Below are 20,429 nucleotides of genomic sequence, written 5' to 3'. Positions count from 1 at the left end.
GATGCTGAAAGCAACTTAATATGCAAAGTCTTGGAGGAGGAAGGAAGGGAAGAAAAGGAGTGAAGGCGTTGGAGTCAAGGGTGACAAGGCTGAAGGCAAAAACACAGTCTTGAAGGCTGGTGGCTGCGTGTGCAGCCTCATGGCACATGTTCTTCCCTCAACAGGAAATATTTGGCACCTCTTCTCTCGTTGTTACAAGTCACTATAAGACCTGTGCCAACACTAGTATTCCTTCCGCTTTAAAAAACATACACACAAATCACATCAAAATCAAATCCTGCAGTGCAAGTATTTGAAACAACAAGTTTCATATGTTCCAGCATTTGGAAAGAAGGCATGAAGAGAAACCAGAGAGGGAGGAGGCGGGCCATCAGCTCTGTCACCTGTCAGAGTTCACACCCTGGGATATTCCATCCTCCCCTTTCCTACCTTGATACCCCAGCTAGCTGTGGACGTGTTCCGAGAAGAAGAGTATAGTTCTTGTCTTATTTCTTCATGAAGGCACCAGGAACAAGATTTTCAAACCAGTCCCATTCATGAGAATTTGGTTTTGAATTGGGAAACAAAATCGGATGGTGTCTTCCTTGTCATGTCTGGTCACCAATTTTAACCAAAGAGGCAGTAGAGCCACCTCCTCTTCAGTCTCTACAGGAGGACCCACCTGATTCCTTCTCTCACAGGAATTCCTTGTCAGAGAAGCACTTACTCTTGTGCTTTTAAACACTTTCCTGGATTTCCCTATAAAAAGGCTTCTTGGAATTTGTGTTTTTATGAGCTGAGTTCTCGGTCCAGAATCATTCAATTGCCTTCAGAAATAAATGTCAGGGCCAAGGCCACTGGCACAGAGGAGAAGGGCACTGGGGGGTGGGGGGGAAGATGGTGACCAGTAAGGGGAAGGCCAGCCAGTCGCCTCCCCCGTGTGGCCACCTTCTGCAGTCTGGTACACAGCATCCCAGCTGACAAGTCTCGAGCCTTGTCTCATGGCCTCTTGCTGACATCTGCATGATTTTTAAACACAGGAAACCAGAGTTCCATCATTTATCAAAACATACATACATATGTAGCAAAAATTACAATGGATGCTGGAAGGGACACACACCAGCTTCTCAGAGGAATGAAGCCTGGGACCTTTGCTCAGTCTCCTCCTGATTCTTTCAAAACCATTAATAACTTCGAAAGGAAATACAGAAACCAAAGGACTTGGGAATAGTGATGTCTCTCTGTTCTCTTTGTAGGCACACAAACACTCAGTCATCATGACTGCCCACATCATATGGTCAGTCTATCTTTCTTGGCCTGGGACACAAAGTGTTTCCTTTGAATTCTGCTTTCTTCCTAAGCTCACACCTTGGCATCCTCTGAGGTGAATTCCCCACCATGGGATTCTCTCTAAGGGCAAGTCTCCAGCAAGTACAAGTAAGTGGATGGAAATTCTGGGAGGAGATGAACTACAGTTTTTTAGGCAACTGGGAATATACAGTACTCAAGAATGTTAACTACAATGTTGTTTACAATTAGGGAAAAAAACAAAATAGTCATTGTCAAAAGTAATTTATATGGATTATGATAATATCAGCAATAGGGAAATGCTTGCAGAACATTTGAACGAAATTTGATAGTCATGGAAGTATATTGTAAATATAGTAAATAATTAGTTGTAATCTTTCTTGAGTGACAATTCAAAATTATACACAAGGGCACTTCAGAAAGCTGTGGTAAATGAAATAAAAATACGAATTATTTTGGTGCAAAAACATTGGGGTGCTAATGTATTTTCATAATATGTGGAAAATACATATTTTGGAAAAACTACACAGGATTTTCACAACCTTTTTAGCAGCAAAATAGATTCATGCTATTAATTTTCTATTTGATGAGACATTATTCCAGATATTTCTTTAAAAGGTTTTGTTCTCCCCTGAAGAGATGAAGATTAAGATTTCATCTGTGGGCTATGAATAAAGCAGGTCTTCCCCTATAATGTGAGTGGGTTCCACCCCATCAGTTAGAGACTCAGAACACAGCTTAACTCTACAGGAAGAAGCAATTGCAGCAGCCTTTGAACTGAAACTGCAACCTTTCTGACGTACTCTCATACGTGTACCATGTGTATGTACATACACATAATTGGAAAGCTATGTTATTTTTTCATTTTTATTCAAAGAGCAGAGAGCCAGCACGATTTTTCCATCCACAGGTTCACTCCCCAAATGTTTACTAACCTGGGGCTTTATCAGCCTAAGGCCAGGAGGCAGAATGTGGGTTTCTCACGTGAGTGATATGAACCCAAGTATTTGATCCGTCACCTGCCACCTCTCAGGGCACACAGTTACAGGAAACTGGACTCGCAGATGGAGCTAGGATTTGATCCCAGGCACTCTAGTAGGAGACATAGGTGCCCTAAGCTACATCTCAACCATTGCATCAAGCTCTGCCACCATGTCTTTGTTTTGGCTTGTATCTAGCTCCGAGCTCTGTGTTCTGCCAGGTATCCAGGGCCACACCAAGCAAAGCCTGCCCTGTGGCTCCTCCAACATTTGGTATACTCTGGCTACTACATCATCCAAAACAAAAAAAGAATCAGGAATCAATATGTCATCTATTGGCATGGGCATCTTTATAGAAAAGCCTGATGACCAAAAGGCCTCCTAGTGCCCTAAGTGTCCCAATCCCGGAACTGTTCTTGCCTAAGGAAAAGATGGAAGTTATGGACAAGCTTTAATCTATGCTTGGTCTTGGGATATCTATCTCCCATCTCAAAGCTTCTGCCCCTTCCCCATCCTACTACGTCTTCACACTCAAAAATACTCCCATCAGGTTTTTGGAATTTTAAGTAGAGGCATGGTTTGCCTTTCCATTTTGAGAATATAGACTTCAGATGGATGGGCGGGGGAAGACAAGTTCTCTATGCCTTCAACCTGCTGGACAAGGTGTTCTGCAATCCTTTACAAGGCTCTCAAAGAAGGAGGTCTGGGTAACCATCAGCTGTCAGAGGCCAGGCATGTACAACACACTGGATATGAAGAAGTGAACAAAAGAGAGGAAGTCCTATACTCAGACATTGACATTCACATTGTTTAATCCCAGAACAACTCCCTGAGGTAGGTATCCATGCTCTACTTGGCAAGGTTAAGAACGTGTCCTGAGACCACACATGTTTAGAGCCTGAGTTTGTCACTCCCTCACTCTCAGGTTTCACTTGGGACAAACACTGGGTACCCTCTGCTACCAGCACCCGAGTCTCTCAGACATCAGCACAACAAGCACGCTGCAGACTTCTCGAGGGAATTTCACTTTCTCTGCAGCAGTCCAGCTGAACTTTCCTCTGCCTGTGGACACCAGCAGTGACTGACAGCCACCCTCACCCCACTGCGCCCAGGCAAGCCAAACGTAATGAAGTTCTAAGGACAAATGCAGGCAGAAAGTGTTGGAGTTTCCATTCAGCTACCATACTTAGCATTTTCCCAGAGTGTCCACTGCTCTTTTAAAAAGGGGGGGTGCTATTTTGCAAGCTGCTCAATAGTCTGTTTTAAACACATGACTGGATTTGTTTACAGTCAGTGCTAGGCCTGGTCCCTTGCAATACAGCATCCCTGGCAGAAAGCTGATGGAGAGCCACCTGGTCATGGTCAACAGTGTTCTCATTGCAAGAAAGGGGGTGCAAACTGTATGTGTGTGATTGTCTCAGTCCTGAGAGGATCCCACAGAAGACCAAAAGTACCTAACAAATGAAGATAAGACTTCTTGGAGTAGGAAAGAATAAATTCACACACACAGACACACACACACACACACAAGCGTGCATGTACCCTGCCTTCCTTTAAGCAAGAAAGCTATGATCTCCATATATGACAGTCAACAAGAACTTCTCCTTTGCCTTCCAATACCCCAGGTCAGGGAGGAAACAGTTTGATATAGCTATGTATCTAACTGAAATAAGCTTTCCTCAGAACTCCACAAGTATCTGTTTTGGTTTTTTTGTTTTGTTTTGTTGTTGTTTTTTTATGAGAATTGCTACTTCACTTCCTCCTAGGGGGAAGCTTGACCTAAAGCCCTCCCCAATGGAAGGACTTCAGACTTTGTGAAACCTAAAACAGCCACATAGTTTTAGACCAAGAGGCTATTTTTCTGGCACTTGCCTGAAATCATTTCAATCTCTATGCTGCTCTCCAGATTTGCCACTCACTCTCTCTGCGTCTTTCGCTTGCCAAGTTTCAAACAATTCATTTTCTTGCTATAGAAAGTAGAAGCAGAGCGAGGTGAGGAGGGACCACTGAGAAAAACTCAAATTTGAACAAGACACATGTTTCTTTAAGTGCTCTTGGGAAGTAGGAAAGGATCCGCTCCAGAACACAGCCCCTGCTCTGTGTAAAGGGACTCACACGGCTTGGTGTTTCTCACAAGGACCGTGATTGATCTGCCAGTTTATTAATGAATGGACCTGGAATTGCACATGGCTTTGGCTCTAGAGAAAGCATATGATTACAGCATGTGTAGTGGAAAATGCTATAATTAAAGATGCAAAACAGTGTTCATTATACATCCTTTTCAGTGCTTGGAACTTACTGAAACAGTCTCCTTTTTAGAGGCACCATTTGCAGGTGATGCGCCTTCAAAGGTTTTCTTCCAGTGAGGACATACCAAAAAATGTTAAAAAAACAAAATCGGGGGTTGGGGCAGGAGGCACTCCAAATCCTGATGATGATGATGATGATGATAATGATACATGAAGTCACTCTTTTCCACTGAAAACATCAAAGCATGGGCATTTTCCTCAAAATTGGAGCCCACATAGCTGGACCTCAAGAGTTAGGACAAAGGCTGGTGTGCATTCAGAAGCTACACTTCAAAATTATAACACTGGAAGAGCACATCTCCAACAGTATATCATTAAAATATAGAGTTACTCCTTTTATTCTGGATTCACAGTGTTTCCTATTGAACCATAAAAAAAGAGTAACCGTAATGAAAACAAAGACAAAACACCTTTATGTGAATGGCATACCTTCCCCTCCATCAGCCCCCCAGGAAATTGTTCAGATGCACCTGAGTTAGAGCATCTTTGGGCTAGAGCAGGTAGAGCAAATGGAATTTGTTTTCCAGGTTGGAGGGCAGGGGGAGGCCATGCAGCACAGAGGTGTTAGGCGGGCTGTCCAGGGAGAAGGAGCAGATCAGCAGCCAAGTCAACACAAAAACTAGCATCTTCAGTCCCCTAGCAGGTGTTCACTCCCTCAGATTATACTGTCTCAGAAATGTCAAGCACATTATGCAAAATATCAGGACTCCATGGTAAAGCAGAAAAGACTTGGTTCCCAGTTAATGAAATTATCAGACTATATACAGCACAAAAGTACCCTTCTCTGCAAATGTACACCCATGGTAGTCCTTAGGAGTCCAGGCATCACTGCACACACACAGTGAGCACACATCTTTAAACACTGCTCAACAATAAAGCTATAAGATGCTTCCCTACCTCATCCACTCTTTCAGAGTATATTATGACCTGTGAACTTGGAAGACCATCCTCATATGCTGAAACCCACAGAAATTGGTTAGTGATGCTGGAAATGTCCCTGGGTGCCTTTTCCTTTATTAATATTTTTATTTATTTGAAAGGCAGCATTACAAAGAGAGGGGAAAAATACAGCAAGAGGTCTTCCATCCACTGGTTTATTCCCTAAATGTCTGTAATGACCGAGGCCAGGTCAGTCTGAAGCCAGGAGGCAAGAACTTCTTCTGGGTCTCCCATATGAGTGCAGAAGCCCAAGCACTTGGGCCATTTTCCCCTGTCTTCCCAGGCACATTAGCACAGAACTGGTACTTGAATCAGAGCCCATATGGAATACCAGCACCACGGGCAGTGGTTTTTTTTCCTTGTCCTTGAGTACACTTTTCTAGTTCCCCAAAATATAAATGTACATGGAGTGTGAGATAGGGAGAGAATGGCTCATCGCAGCTGCAAATGCACACACAGACAATAAGACTGCAAATTCCAACCAAGCCAGGCCAAGAATTCCTTATTCAGACAGCCAGTCCCTTGGCCCTCCTAAGGGAGGTATTGAAAGGACACTTGGATTTGGGCCCTGTGTGTGTAAATTATATACATGCATGTTTGTGTTGCATGCAGCTCATTACTTTCTGGAGAGTATTATGAAAAGAGTTGTTACACTGATCAAGTAGGAAAGCCTGATTTTGTGAAATTATAGAACCCTTTGGCCAGAGAAGAAACCTCAGACAGTCATAGGTTGACACCTCTGGCTTGAACCCGTCTAGAGAAACACCTGGTGAGCTGTCCAAGTAGAGGTAGTCTTGAGATGTCCTCAGTCACCTGTAGGAGAGCTTAGCAACTGCATCAGAAACGTTCTCACTTAAGAAGAACTTACGTCTTTGAAGCTGTGGCTTAAGCTGCCTCCTTCTAGCCTATCATTAGCAGCAAAACATTTGCTTTCTTTTGGTAAATTCCAGTCATTCTCTTGAGTCATGTTAGTCACCAAGTAACCAAGGATTAATAACGAGAGAGCAGGAAGACTTAAATGAAAATAAATACAAAGCATGGCTAAGGATCTGACTACAAACTCAATGTTTGTTTCCAGCTAAGCAGATGCAACAGTGTACCTTGGCTATTTCTACCTGAAATGATAGTTTAAACTAAAACCAGAAATTGAACAGCAGTTAGAGTTTTAGGCATCCCAGCACAAATTAGCATTTTTAGTATGTGCCTAGTTAAAAGATTCTAAAATTAGAGATACAGTTACTAGAAGGCTAGTAGAATGTTCATTGCGTACCACATTAACTTCACATCCATACCTTGGAGATTGAGAGAGCAGAGCTTTTAGTCCCAGCATAATCACTAATTTTCTGTGTTGCCTTGTGAAAGTCACCTAACCCCTCTGAACTTCAGTTCTATTTTACTTTATCAATAGAAAATATCAGAATAGAAGATCTCAGAGGAGACTAAGTTGTTTAAAGCTGGGGCCAGCATTGTTGGTGTATTAGGCTAATCCTCCACCTGCAGTGTCAGCATCCCATATGAGTGCCAGTTTGTTTCCTGGCTGTTCCAGTTCTAATCCAATTCCCTGCTTATGATCTGGGAAGGTAGAGGATGGTTCAAGGCCTTAGGACACTGCCTGTGGGAGACCCAGAAGAAGACTCTGGTACCTGTCTGTGGACCAGCCCAGCTCTGGTTATTACAGCCATTTAGGGAGTAAGCCAGCATATGGAAGATCTCTCTGTGTTTCTACTTATCTCTGTAACTCTGTCTTTCCAGCAAGAATAACTAATAAATCTTTTTTTTTAAAAAAAAAAAAAGATGTCTAAAATTCTAAAATGAAGTGTAATGAATCAGGATAAAACTTGTGAACTTCACTCAATGTGCAGCTTTGAGTAACTGTAAGTGTAAGTGTGTTAAGTAACCACTAAATGTCAACTCTCCTTATCGGTGCCTAATAGGCACAGTCTGGAATTTATCCAGCTTGAAACTGAACTTCTGGTCCCAATTCACTATCGCAAAGGGATGCTGTCTTGATCCTTGAGACCAAGCAATAGGTAAGTGTACCTTAGTTGTAGAAAATGTTGTCTATACTATGAAGTGAACCTGTGAAACTTCAGAATCATGGCGTAGCCTAAAGAGAAGCATTAAAAGTCATTAATTCAGTCTGTTCCCTTGTGGCTGGGCAGCAATAACTAAAATCAGAACAATCCAACCTCATCATTACTTGATTGCAAATGTCAGCATATCAAAGACCGGCCCCAAGACCTGCCTAAATGCTACCTTATGTGGTGGATGTCATTCACTCTGATCCCCTTACAGCTCCCTCTTCCCAAGCACATGAGAAGACTGTATGATCCAGCCTCCTTTGCCGTTGGATTGGAGCCACGTGAGGATTGAGTTCATGAGGATATTAGAGCTCTGGGAGTGGGGACATGCCAGCTTTCAGATCTCCCCCACCAGGGTACCCATGAGAGTCTTGGTCCCTCTTTTTCCCTTTGGTTGTAATTGTAGAAGCCACATGTGAAAGAGACAAAATAACGAGAGAAAGCCACCTGAATTCCACTTAGAAGAGGCCTACTTTGAAAAGCTGTCAACCCACACATCACTTTATGATAGCAAACTCTTGATTCTATCCTAAAGCTCTGTCAAGGTTCCTCTCTGTAATATGGCTTATCAAGTCCTAATTATGAAGTCCAAAACTTCATTCAGGGCCTCCAGCATATTAAGAGATTGGACATGTATTAAGCACCTATAGTGCTTTTCAAGCTCAGCATTGTAATACATTATTTGACCATGAACTCAGTTGAGTAGACTGCCATCACCAGGTTCAAAACAAAACAAAACAAGCAAAACCAGAGGACTGGAAAACAAACAAACAAAAAAGAGCGTTTTTAGACTACAGGTAAAAGCTAACTCATGAAAAGTTTTTACCATTTTGTAAATGCATATAGGTGTTTGGGTTGTGATGTGAACTTCATTTCTTACTGTGTCTTCTGGTCAAAAAGATCAAAGAGGCTGAATCACTCGATAGTCTTGTAAGGTTGGCAATACTTCCCTATGGAAAGATGCATGTGGCCCTCAAAAGTCACCCAGTTACTAAGGGTAGCATTGGTGTTTGAGCACAGATAAGCAAAAACAGAAAAACACAAAATCTAACAAGACCTTTCACTCTCACAAGGTGAATTAAGTGTCTTTATACACTTCTAAACTAAAGTATGGATTCAGCATACCTTGAAGATCAGTTTTAAATATTCCAAGAAGCTTTCCTCCTTTAAGGATTAATCCATAAAGGGTCACTATTGTGGCACAGTGGGTTAAGCTACAGTTTGTGACATCAATGTCTTATGCAGGAGAGATGGTTTGAGTCCAACCTACTCCAATTTTAGTGTAGTTCCCTACTAATGAACCTGGGAAAGTAGTGGAAAGTAATTCAAATACTTGAGCCCCTGCCACCAAGAGCGAGTCCCAGATGGAGCTCTAGTCTCCTGGCTTTGGCCAGGCTGCAGCCATTTGGGTAGTAAACCAGCAGATGAATGCTCTTTCCCTCTCTGCTTTTCATACAAATAAAACAAGTCATGTTTTTACAAAAAGAACCAATCCATATGCTTACTATACCAGCTCTCAAGAAGCTCAGGCCATGATTCTTCAAAGAACTTGACTGTTTTGCTGTCAACCATGGAAGTTGGAAGCAATATTCTTGGTCTAGGTTGTGGACATGCAGAAGGGGTGCCACCCTGCAGGACAAGCACAGGGGTCATTTTCACAGGGGTACAGGCAACTGACGCTCTAAAGACCAACAATATCAGCTCTCCCTTGGACCAGAGAGCATGGGCTGGCCAAATTCACGTCCTGCACCGTAAGAAGGGGCCAGAAATTAAAAAGAGGTCCAGGAGGACATTGAACCTCGGCTAGCAATTCCCCAGGGAGGCATGGTCAGGAGGGAGGAGGGTGTAGGATGCCAGCAGAAGGCCTCCTTGCCTGTGGGCAGCCAAGACTCATGCCCCTAAGGCAGAGAAGTTATTGGGTAAACAGGATCCTTCAGATGGAGTCGTCCATTCTCACACAGTCTTGCCAGGAGAGCTGCCAGGTTGCAAGGCTGCCAGCAACCCTAGCCCCTACCTGGGCAGCCCCACCGTGGAGCAGCCAGAACAGGCACACATGCGCTCCTTGTGACTCCTAACCCCTTCCGGCCAGCCATGTGCTCCGTAAGGCAAGGCTCTTTCATGTTAAATATTTCCAGCTCCACTGCTCCATCGTAGGCTGGTACGCTTCATCCGAGTTCACATGGCATGGCCTGGTCTGCTCACAACCCTCCCCAGCCACCCCCAGAAGAGAACAGTCTCATTCCCTGTTTCTTTGGAAAGGGAAGACGTTGCTCATAATCTAGCGAGTATATTTAAAAATTGCAGCTGACTGCCATAGTAAATTCATGTCATGTTTTTTTATGATAGATAATGTTTCAGAGACACGGTCCTGAATGGAACAAAAAAAAAATCACTTTAGAAAAACAATTTCTGTTTTGAAACTCAGCTGCCTGGCTTTCAGCTGTTACTTTGAGAAAAAAAAAAAATGTCCTGAATTCCGGCAAACAGGCTACAAAGCCAGCCAGGGACCAGTGTGTAGAATTGTGTGTAAGGTACACCAAATGTGGGAAACTCCAGTCATGGTGCCGCAGCTTTAAATCTCATTAAGCTCCTTCTAGGTATCAAAGGTGGGCATTTCCTGAGTCCTGTCAAGTGTGTGTTACAGGAAATTGACAAAAGAGCTTCCATTAGCCTCACCGAAATTCACATGGCCCTATTATTAAGATGGTGCCTAGTTTGATCACCCTCTTAATCTATCAAAACTCCAAAAGCATAATCTTTTAAAAGCTTCCCCCTTTCCCACTCCTCCAGCCCACAAGTCCCCTTCTTTGTTGCTTAGATCAAGTTAAGTTGATTTTGCACAAAGTTTGGAAGAACATCATACTGGTGGCCAGTAGCTGACAAAACAAAATAAACAAACAAAACGAAATAAAACAAAAACCAGGAGATTTGTCTACATGGAAACTGCTTTGATTCAAGACTGAATGCCACCGTTTTGTAAAGAAGATGATTAAAAAAAAAAGTTGCCTGCCTTTTCAGTACCTGGTACTCTCAAAGATCCCCATTAGACATACCAGAAGAATACTAAAAGGGATCACATGCCTTTTTGCTGGTTTTGTTTTATAAGCCAGAGGCCACAGAAAGAAAATAGAGCCTCCAGTCCAGGTGTCCCAGCTTGGCAAAAACAATGGCTTCAGATTGATGCACTCTGGAGGTAAAGGACATCAACACCCTCAGACCCTGCCGGCATGCTGCCAGGCTGGCTCCAGAGAGAACCTGAGGAGCAAAGCAAGACTCCTCTGAACCCCCTGCACATCTCTGGGCAACTACTTTCATTCTGGCACCAGCCTGTGGGCAGTAGCTCCTCCCCCTTGCAGCAGAATGGGCATATAAGGAGGACTGCCTGCATTATTGATTTAAGATAATCAACTGACAATGCACTGCATCTCCTTTTATTTATTTCCATGAGGTACATCTTTCTCTAAACTGAATTATCTTAGACTCAAACATCAAGGTATCTTCCCCCACTCAACTCCTCAGCCTCCCCTCCCTGAATAAGTGAAATCCCATCTCGCCACCAACACAGCTGCTCAGAGCAACGTTCACACTCTAGGCAGCTATGGAGCCCACCATTGGGTTCAGCCTTATATTTCAGCCTCTTACAAGACTGCTCCTCTTCAATCTCCCTCAGACCACTAGAATGTCCTGCCACCTCCCTTCATTTGTGCCCTTTCTCCTCTGAGAGTAGCCCTGCACAGGCCTCTGGCTTTGTCCCTCTAGCCCCTACCAAGCTCCATCAAACAGCCCACCTCACCTCCAGAATGCCACACCATGACTGATTCTGACCCTGGGCATGCACCCTCTCAAGTAGAGCGAAGAGTCACAGAGTGGGAAAGGCTCTTCTATACCCTCAATTGCTGCGTCCTTCTGTTCTTCAAATGAGTCTTCCAAGGTGGGAGTCACCCCTAGGCTGCTGATCCTGCCCATAGGCCATGCTGCTTCCTATTCTGTGAAGAGCAAGTGTCCAGTTGATGACCTCTCAGTACTCCCTGGACCTTCCCCAGGGCCCTTCCACCCAAAGGAACATGAGAGACTGTCCAACGAAATCTCAGCTACCATACTGCTTTAGATAGGCTGAAAACTCCAAGGCTTTAAGTTCTCCATTTGTTGTCTACAATGTGCAGCTTGCTCTAAAATAAATTGCTTGTTGTTTAAAGGCCAGGGTGTCCTCACCATACGCTTAATCTCTTTTACCCTACTCTCCCTCCCCTAAACCCAAACTGAATCCTTGGCAAGGCAATACATGTCTTCCTTAATTGTCACAGTTTTTCTTCCCAATTGTGGCATCAATGGCTTTCAGTCCAAAAGCCCAAATCCTGGGTCATGTGCCAGAAATAGACCAAATCAAATGCCAAGTGATGCATTGCAGAAAGAAACAAACAGGAAGCTTCCCACCTCCTAGTAAGTTCTGGTCCGTACTTGCCATACTACATGTACCATACCCCATAACCACACTTAGGGGTGGCCCTGGTGCGCTCCCGTGTGAATACTAGATTACTTCTTTTTCAGTCTGATGTTAACTTTATCTTCTCCGTTTCACTTTCAGATACAGGAATAACCTTTTTCTTTTGAATACGGTCACTGTAACTTACTGGTCCTATGACAACAAATAAACAAGAATATTAGATGTGTGAAGTTTGGGGGTAACACTGACATGGAGTAGATAAGAAAGGCTCATAGAGGAAATACAGTCTGAAAATGAGTCTGAAGTGACAAATTGGATTCATATTGTGTTTCAAATAGAAGACTTGAGGAGACAAAGTCACAAGGTCTACTAGAGTGGGAGAGAGTTAACCAGAATGGAATATGTAAGATCCAATATGGCAGGAAAGAGTTGAACAGGGCAGAACAGGAATTCCTAAAGTCCTTCAAACAATAGTTCTTCAAATATTCACCAGTGGGTTAAGCAGGAAGAGAAGGAGGGAAGATGGGAGACACCGGGAAGACCATGCAACCCAATGTTGCTCCTAGGACATCCAATCAAAGACAGAACTCACCAGAGAGCTGGTGATCAGTGTTGGGAAGGGCCCTGGGGAATTTGCCCTGCCTGTGTTCCTCTCTCTGCCAGCACCAGCCACAGAAGGGATAATGAAATATTAATTCTATCTGATCCAGGGCCACCCAAGCAGTATCATGACACATGATACTTTAATGACCACAATTCAGGCAACACAGCTTGGCTGTGAAGAAGAAACTCCTCTCCCAGGCCAAATCCAAAAAGTGCTCATGTTACAGGAAAAAGCAGGAAGTGGGACTCAGAAATTGAGCATGGGACCCCATGGATGCCCCAAGGCCTTCTGGGATCTTGCTGAGTATCTGTGCAGGATAAAAAGACCTCTCCACCACTTCCCACCTTGTTCTCTGTCACTGCTAAAGTAAGTTATTCTTCAGTGTGTGGTGTCACTGCAGAACTAATAAAATGTGAAAGTCTAATTGTGTTAGCCACTTCCCATCATATTCTATTAATATGTATCATACTGGTCTCCATTTTCACTAATGTGACATGAAAGGCAGTAATGTGATTACTTTTTTAGTGAAAACAAATGCTAATGTAATTACATGTTGACCACATAGGTTGGGAATATGGCAACCAGCAGATATTTGGTTCTAAAAGAAAGGAGCTGGAAGAACAGGGAGGAGGCCATCAGAATGGGATAAAAACACTGCAAGTATACCATGGAAATTGCTGGTCAAAGTCTGCCTGGGAAAAACTCTTCAGTACAATGTCTGGCACATAACAGTTCACCCTGGAACCATGGGAGGTAATATAATATAGAGGTAAGAACACAGTTGTTGATACACAGAGAGATCTGGCTTCAAATGTTTGAGTTTTCTAGCTGGGATATGTGGGGCAAGTTCATTTCTTCAAGCCTTAGCTTCCTCATTTGAATAGCAGATAGAATTTTAAAAAAAAACACTCTCAGGGTTTCTTATTACAATTAAATGAGATCAGGCTTATAAAGCACTTAGCATAGTTTCTAACACATAGCAAATCCCCACTCTATGTCAAAAATTACTGTTGCAAACACAGGAGTAGAACAGTCTAAAGCTTTCTCTCAAACGACACAAGTTCATGTTCAGCATGTTTATGCCTTTGTTATCCTGAAGTAATTTTACCTTCTTTAGAAGATGCAGAAGGAAATACTGCATTCAGCCTACAAGAAAAAAAAAGGAAGATGGAAAATAAGGCTTCCCATAAACCCTCCTCAATTCTATTGACTGCTGAGCTAAGAATGAGCATGACTTCTAGGCTCAAATTTTCCAACAGACCGAAAGTGTCTTTTTGTCGTACAAAAAAGTGAAGTTGTTTGGTTGTTGCTTTCATTCAAATCCTTGTCTCTTCCTCCGGGCTAGTTCAGAAGGGAGAGTCCAAAGGTCTTTTCTCTCTGTGTCTACCAGCAAACAAAAAAATTGCAAACAGTCTACAAAAAGTTCAAGAGAATGTGTATTATGGAAAACTATTCATGGATTGCATCAAAATAGTTTATCATTTAATTCCATGTGCCCATGAACTTGTTGAGGTACCCTGGTATTTACCTAGAGACATAACCAAGGAACAAAGGGCATGCAGTGACAACCAAGCCCCTTGGACCCTTGTTCCTAACTATCTGGACAGCACCCCGGGTGACACACAGCAGGAGGGTCCTTCTGAGATGCTTCCCAATCTGAGCTCGTGCAGAGAGCAGGCAAAGTGCAAGCGAGAGGACTAGATGAGCCCTGTGGCTTCCTGCAGGAGAACAGCACTATGGCGTAGGTGCTGGCTATGCATGAACAACAGAGCGCCTTCTGCCCAAAGGTGCTCTAGATCGTTTCCAACTTCCCTTCTGATCAGAAGAGCCTTTGAATCTGTAATCCTGGCCTGTGAAAAACCCACCATTTGCCTATCCCCTTTAACTTCTATCAACCAATTCAAAGCCAGCACCCCTAAAACAGAGGACTTTTGGATATGTGGAAGGCAAAAATGAGTTTGTCCAAGGTACCTGGTGACCTTCAGTGCCATGTCAGAGAATTGCACATACTTGGAACTTCACAGCAGTTAGAATTGCTTTGTGGCTGATTTATTCCTAAATTAAGTATATTTGCTGAGCATGCACTAGTTGCTTTGCCTAATGCTCATGGCAGCCCTGGGAGGGAGGGAGGGAGGGAGTACAAACCTCAGTTTACAGATAAGGAAGTTAAGACAGAAATGAAGAGGACGCCAAAGTCCAACTGCTAGTGAAAGGTGGAACTAAGGACTGAATCCAGCCTGACCCTGAATACAGTTCTCCAGAGAGTCACTTATCTTTGTGGGAAACAGCCTTTTCCTGCCAAACTTACTAAAAACCCACTGAGGGATGGCATTGCATTTCAGCAAAGTCAATGAAACTAGGCTGTCTGGGTTTAAGCCCTGCCTCTGCCTGCCACCAGTACTGTGAAGATGAGCTGCTACTTGGCCTCTCCAAACAGATTAGCCATGTAATTAACTGTCCAGAGCAGGACACATGCAAGACTGCCAGGGAGACCCCATCAGACTGGACACCGGACAACAAAGTAAAATCATGCCAAGGAAACAGAGCCACGTTGTCACTTGGAGCTTCACGCATGCAACTGTAAGCTCTGAAACTGAATGCTTAGATTCTACAATCACAGTATGAAGGAAAATACATACATCTGGAAAGCTACCAGGAAGACAAAGTGGTGACCATTGAAGGCCAAACAAGTGCACAGACAACAAGCGTCACAACATTACAAAACACATGAAAGAAAAACCATCCTTAATCTCTTACAGTGCGGCCTTTTTTTTTTTTTTTTTAGAATTTGGTGCATTGCCACTCCTAATTTTTGCCCATGTTTACCCTACACAGCTATATACAAATGCACATCCTTTTAAATAAAAAGCTCTTCCTGCAAAGATTTATCTAATGAGGTGGTATCTGCAAATACACCAAGGCAAGGATGAAAACACGCATCTCTCCATTTTCCCTATTCCTACATAATTCAGTTGTAGCCAACTCTCGCACAGACCAACCATAAGGAACATCACTGTGCATACACTACTCCCATGACTATTTTATTCTTAGGTGTTGTATAATAGCATTTTAAATTCAAAGAGTTCCAAACAAAGCATTCATCTGAAAAGCTATACCAAGGTACACTCTTAACTAGTATCAAATTGGTTTCACTTAAGTACACCTACTAAGACAGAAAAAGTTACAGGTTAATGTTTAACTCACATTTCTTTGATGCCACATACGACACACATAGCAGGCTATCCTGAAGGCCTGAGAAAGCAAAGACCTCCTATATGGAGGCCCCACGGGCATAGAACTGCAGCCCCCACCAGGACAGCTACTGTGGCAAAAGGCTGAGGACAGCCAGTGCACTGAATGCACAGGTGCAGTTTAGCCCTCGGTTTCTTGACACGTAAGATGGTGCTCAAAAGAGCAGTTTCATAGGGCTCTAGGGAGGGCCAAACAAGTTCATATAAAGTTCTTAAAGCAGTGTTTGTCACAAAGTAAGCTGTTGTCAAGGTGGTTATGTTCCAGGTAAATGCTTGGCTAGGATTTGTCCATTATTGAATGCTTCTTGAATCCCTCTTCCACCCACAAGCATAAGGGATCCCATACTGCAGGTGTGCTAGAGCCAGTGATGGAAGGGGCTGAAGAGAGCAGGTGAGGCAATTAAGACAGGTCACCAGCTTGCCAGTCCTGTGGGACTTGCATGCAAGGCTGCTCAAAACAGACACAAAATGAAACAAAAACCAGCAGGAAATTCATGTCTTTGGTTTGCAACACTTGCAGCAGAATGATTCAGATAAGATGAAACAGCCACATCTGGAGGACTGACTTCTCAGGTGGATTCACAACTTCCCAAAGTCTAACAAGGCTTCTCTCAGTGAATCCTAAACTAGGGCTTCCTGCATGCTTCCCATCCTCTCCTTTTAACCATGAAGGAGCACTATACACTGTGGCTGCTAGACCCTTTCCATTTACAAGGCCTCTCAAGGAGTCCTGTCCCCAGCATGGCCCCACCTCCTGCTAAAGGACAAAAGATCAAAGCTTTTGTAAAGCTGCAGTGAGAGGAAAGGGGGATCAAGTTATCTAAGCCATTCACTCTACATACTCAGGCTGTGTGCACTTATTTGTGTACACACACACACACACACACTCACTCACACAGGTCTGCTGCCTGATTATAAACTGTAAAGCTAAACAAGTCATAAATCCTTACAATGAAAGACATGCTAGAAAGTAATGATAATAATGTCAAATTTCAGACAGGAGCAGATTTCACAGGGGGTGGGATAGGGAGAGCCACAAACTGGGAGTTTGGGACAGAAAAGCTGACAGCCCTTAGAACTAAAACAGCTCAACTGGGTGCCACTGTAATAAATCAAAATCAGTTATGTAAAGTATAAAATTATCATTTGGAAATCACTCTCTCTGAATAATTCAATCATTGACTTTCACATCAAACAACCATTTCAACCACCCACACACACAGTTCAGTCTCACACTGGTCTTAAACTCTCTTTAATTATCAGCATTAACCTATCACATTCCTATTTCATTCCCATTTCATTTAGGGGGAGGGGTCCATGATTATGATAAATCACAATGAATGAGAAGGACTTTCCACTGTCCTCACGCTGCTGCTCCCAAGTTCCCTTGATCTGACAGCGACAGGTCTGCCTTTGTCCCAGGAAGGGACAAGGACAGATAAACAGCCTCCCTCTTGACAAATGCATTCCAGATGCCAATAAGGGAAAAAAAGACCAAAAATGCTTTCGATCCTGGCTCTGTCCCTGGCCTGCTCCCTACCATAGTAGGGGCTGAGCAGAAATGTCTACTAGCTCCTCTGGCCAGTGGGTAGGACATGGAGAAGCAGGTGAACAAGTGTTGCCAATAGCCCTATTCCCATAGACCAGACTGGGCAGCTGTTATCCTAAAATAAGAACAGACAGTATCCAGAAGCTAAAGCTGATCCTAAATGCTTGAGGAATAGTTCACATGGCCACTGAAGGAGAGTCTACTGTTTTTGCAAGTTGGGGGAGTACTGGCCCTCCACTTGGGGATCCCCAAGAAAGTGAGGTTGCTTCCAAATGAGGTCAATGTTTCATTTAGGGAGACCAGGCTTCCATCCTTGATGTTTGGGAGTCTGGCTTCCTACTTCTACTCCAAGGTTGAACCAGGGGCCCTCACCGCTGTGCCCCACCCCTCGCAGAACTTCTAATTCCCACATGTTTAGTAGTGAAGGCGTCACTCTAAGTGCAAAGCTGTTCATTACAACATTCTCTTAAGAGAGAAAGAAGAGTTAAATGTCAGCTATAGTGCAGAGGTTAAATAAATTGTGTTGCATGCATTCAGTGGAGTGCATTTGAGCCACCAAAGACCACATCGTACATGTCGATGAAAAGTTAATTGTAACTTGAGTATATTGTGAGGGAATAAAAACAAAGTTAAGGGGCTCATGAGACCTTGTGAACATGTTTGATTCAGTTTTCTTTAACACGTAAGGAGAACCAGTTATGTTAGGATATATTCAAAATTCTCAAATGGTTCTATCTGTATGAGTGGCATAATTACAACTGATGCTTACTTTTTATCAACTATTGACCAAATCCCTGTATTCTGCCTATCTGCAAAGAAGCAGGTGAATAGAGTGGGTAAGATACTGGACTTGGAGCCAGTATTCTGAAGTCCAACCTAGTCCGGCCATATAGGCATATGACAGCTAAATTACTGATCATTCAGTGCCTCGGTTTCTTTACCTGTAATTTGGAGACATCAGGGTACCAGCTTCTTAAGATCCTGATGACCATCATGGTTTTCAAGGCTTTAGTGCTGCAGCTGGCCCACAGCCACACGCTAGCTATTATTATTATGCCCACCAGTTATTTCTCACTTAATTTTTAAAACATTAGGTCCTAGGCCAGCTGTTGGACCTTGGGTACATCCACATCTTTTGGCACGATATTTAACGGTGATTTTGGTGGATGACCTAAAAGGTTTGTCCTTGTGCTGTGACAGCACAATGCAATGGGGATGTTTCTTGCAGGTTCTGAATGTAGCACACAGGAGAAAGAGGACGCTTCAAAGCAGGCTACATGGGGACTGGTGGGAAGTGGGAGCAAAGGGGTCCAGGAGGGACAGCTCAAAGCACAGTGCCTTGTATGCAGGACTGTGTGGGAGGAAAGATGATGCAAACGCCAGCCAAGACAGGCTGCCACTACCCGCAAATGTGTGATTAAGTGACTGGCTTCTCTTCTTCACAAAGGGAGTCTCCAACTCAAAGAACCTCAGGGACTATTTTAAAGAAAAGTTATTCCTTTGTTTTTAATTGTAATTAAGTAGGTATTTTATAATTTTTAAATGGTGCAATTTACATGTCACTTCCATTATGAGCTGGATACCTTTCACCCAGGGGAGAGACATCGGTGCAAGAGGAACTGCTGTGTGTTATTTTGTGATTAGAGAAGTGTATTTATGTCATTGTGATAGAGCAGATACTGAGATATGTCGGGTCTTCATTAAACATGCCAGAACTTTCACAAATTTAGTTGAAGCCAAAGTTTATTCATGTTAAGATTTCATTCATCCTTCTTCCCACACTTTGACAAAATGTTTAAGTTAGTTTCTCATTTTATTTGTCTACTGAGTTCCCTAAGTTAGGGAAATTAGTATTGTGTGTGCGGTTTGATTTAATTAGCAATTGGGGAAATCGGCCTGGCATGTTTCATGGAAGCTTGGGGAAATTGTCAATTAGCATTGTGTTAATTGGTGTCTGCCGTCCTTGCTTTTTAGTTTTTAACCCCTTTTACCTTGTTCCCTCTTTCAGTCTGTAAAATCTGGCTGTTTATTATTCTTTAAATAAAGGATTAATTGCCTGAATTCCTGCCTCTGCTCCGTGTCCTTTCTCTCCCCGAGCAGATGGGGAGTTGGACCAGCCCGTGGTGGCAGCCTGCCTCTTTCAGACCCTCGTCCTGCCTGGCACGGGAGGAAGCTGTCGCTGCAGCACTGCCCCGTGCCCAGCCTGAGGCTTCCTCACAGCTGTTTACACGGCCTACTGGACCCTCTCCGTCCACAATCAGCAAGGTGCAGCCTGGCTCCCAGGAGACCCTGCTGCTCATTTGTCTGGAGTCTGTGGATGATCCATGGGATTGGAGCAGCTCACTTTGCCCTATCAGCCCTTTCCTCCAGGGAAAGTGGAAGGGCCCCTTGGAAGGAAGGAAAGAACAAAAGAAGGAAGGAAGGAAGGAAGGAAGGAAGGAAGGAAGGAAGGAAGGAAGGAAGGAAGGAAGGAAGGAAGGAAGGAAGGAAGGAAGGAAGGAAGGAAGGAAGGAAGAGAAAGGAAAGAAGGGGACATTTACTGAGTGCCTCTGTGAGCCAGACCTTTTCGTCTCACTGCCTCACCAACAGGAAGACTAACAACTAAAAACAAGCAAAAAATAGTCAGCGTTCAGCTGCTCTTGTGAGATTTAAAAAGGAACTGTGTTCATCTTGATCAACATTCATATTGTGGAGTACCAGTCCTTGAGGTCTGTGTGGTCCTTGGACCAGTTGTACTGATTTCAACTGGGAGCTTGTTGCAAATGTAGACTCTAGGTGTGAGCCAGCATGTCAGCAGTTGCCTTTAAAGACCATTATCACAGGCAATGTAAGACACATTCACCCAGCCCATGACTTAGTCCATGTTGAGCCAAAAGCTTGACTCTGCTGCTGGGACATTTACTCTATACCTGTATCTGTGGCCTTTACCCCCTCATTGTCACACAAGTCTTGACCTACCACTCAACTGTCCAGATAGAGAATGCC

This window comes from Ochotona curzoniae, unplaced genomic scaffold (genome assembly GCF_017591425.1).
Source record: "Ochotona curzoniae isolate NIBS_2020 unplaced genomic scaffold, NIBS_Ocur_1.0 contig_883, whole genome shotgun sequence".
In the NCBI taxonomy this organism is placed as follows: domain Eukaryota; kingdom Metazoa; phylum Chordata; class Mammalia; order Lagomorpha; family Ochotonidae; genus Ochotona; species Ochotona curzoniae.
Note: the sequence above shows the minus strand (reverse complement) of the source record.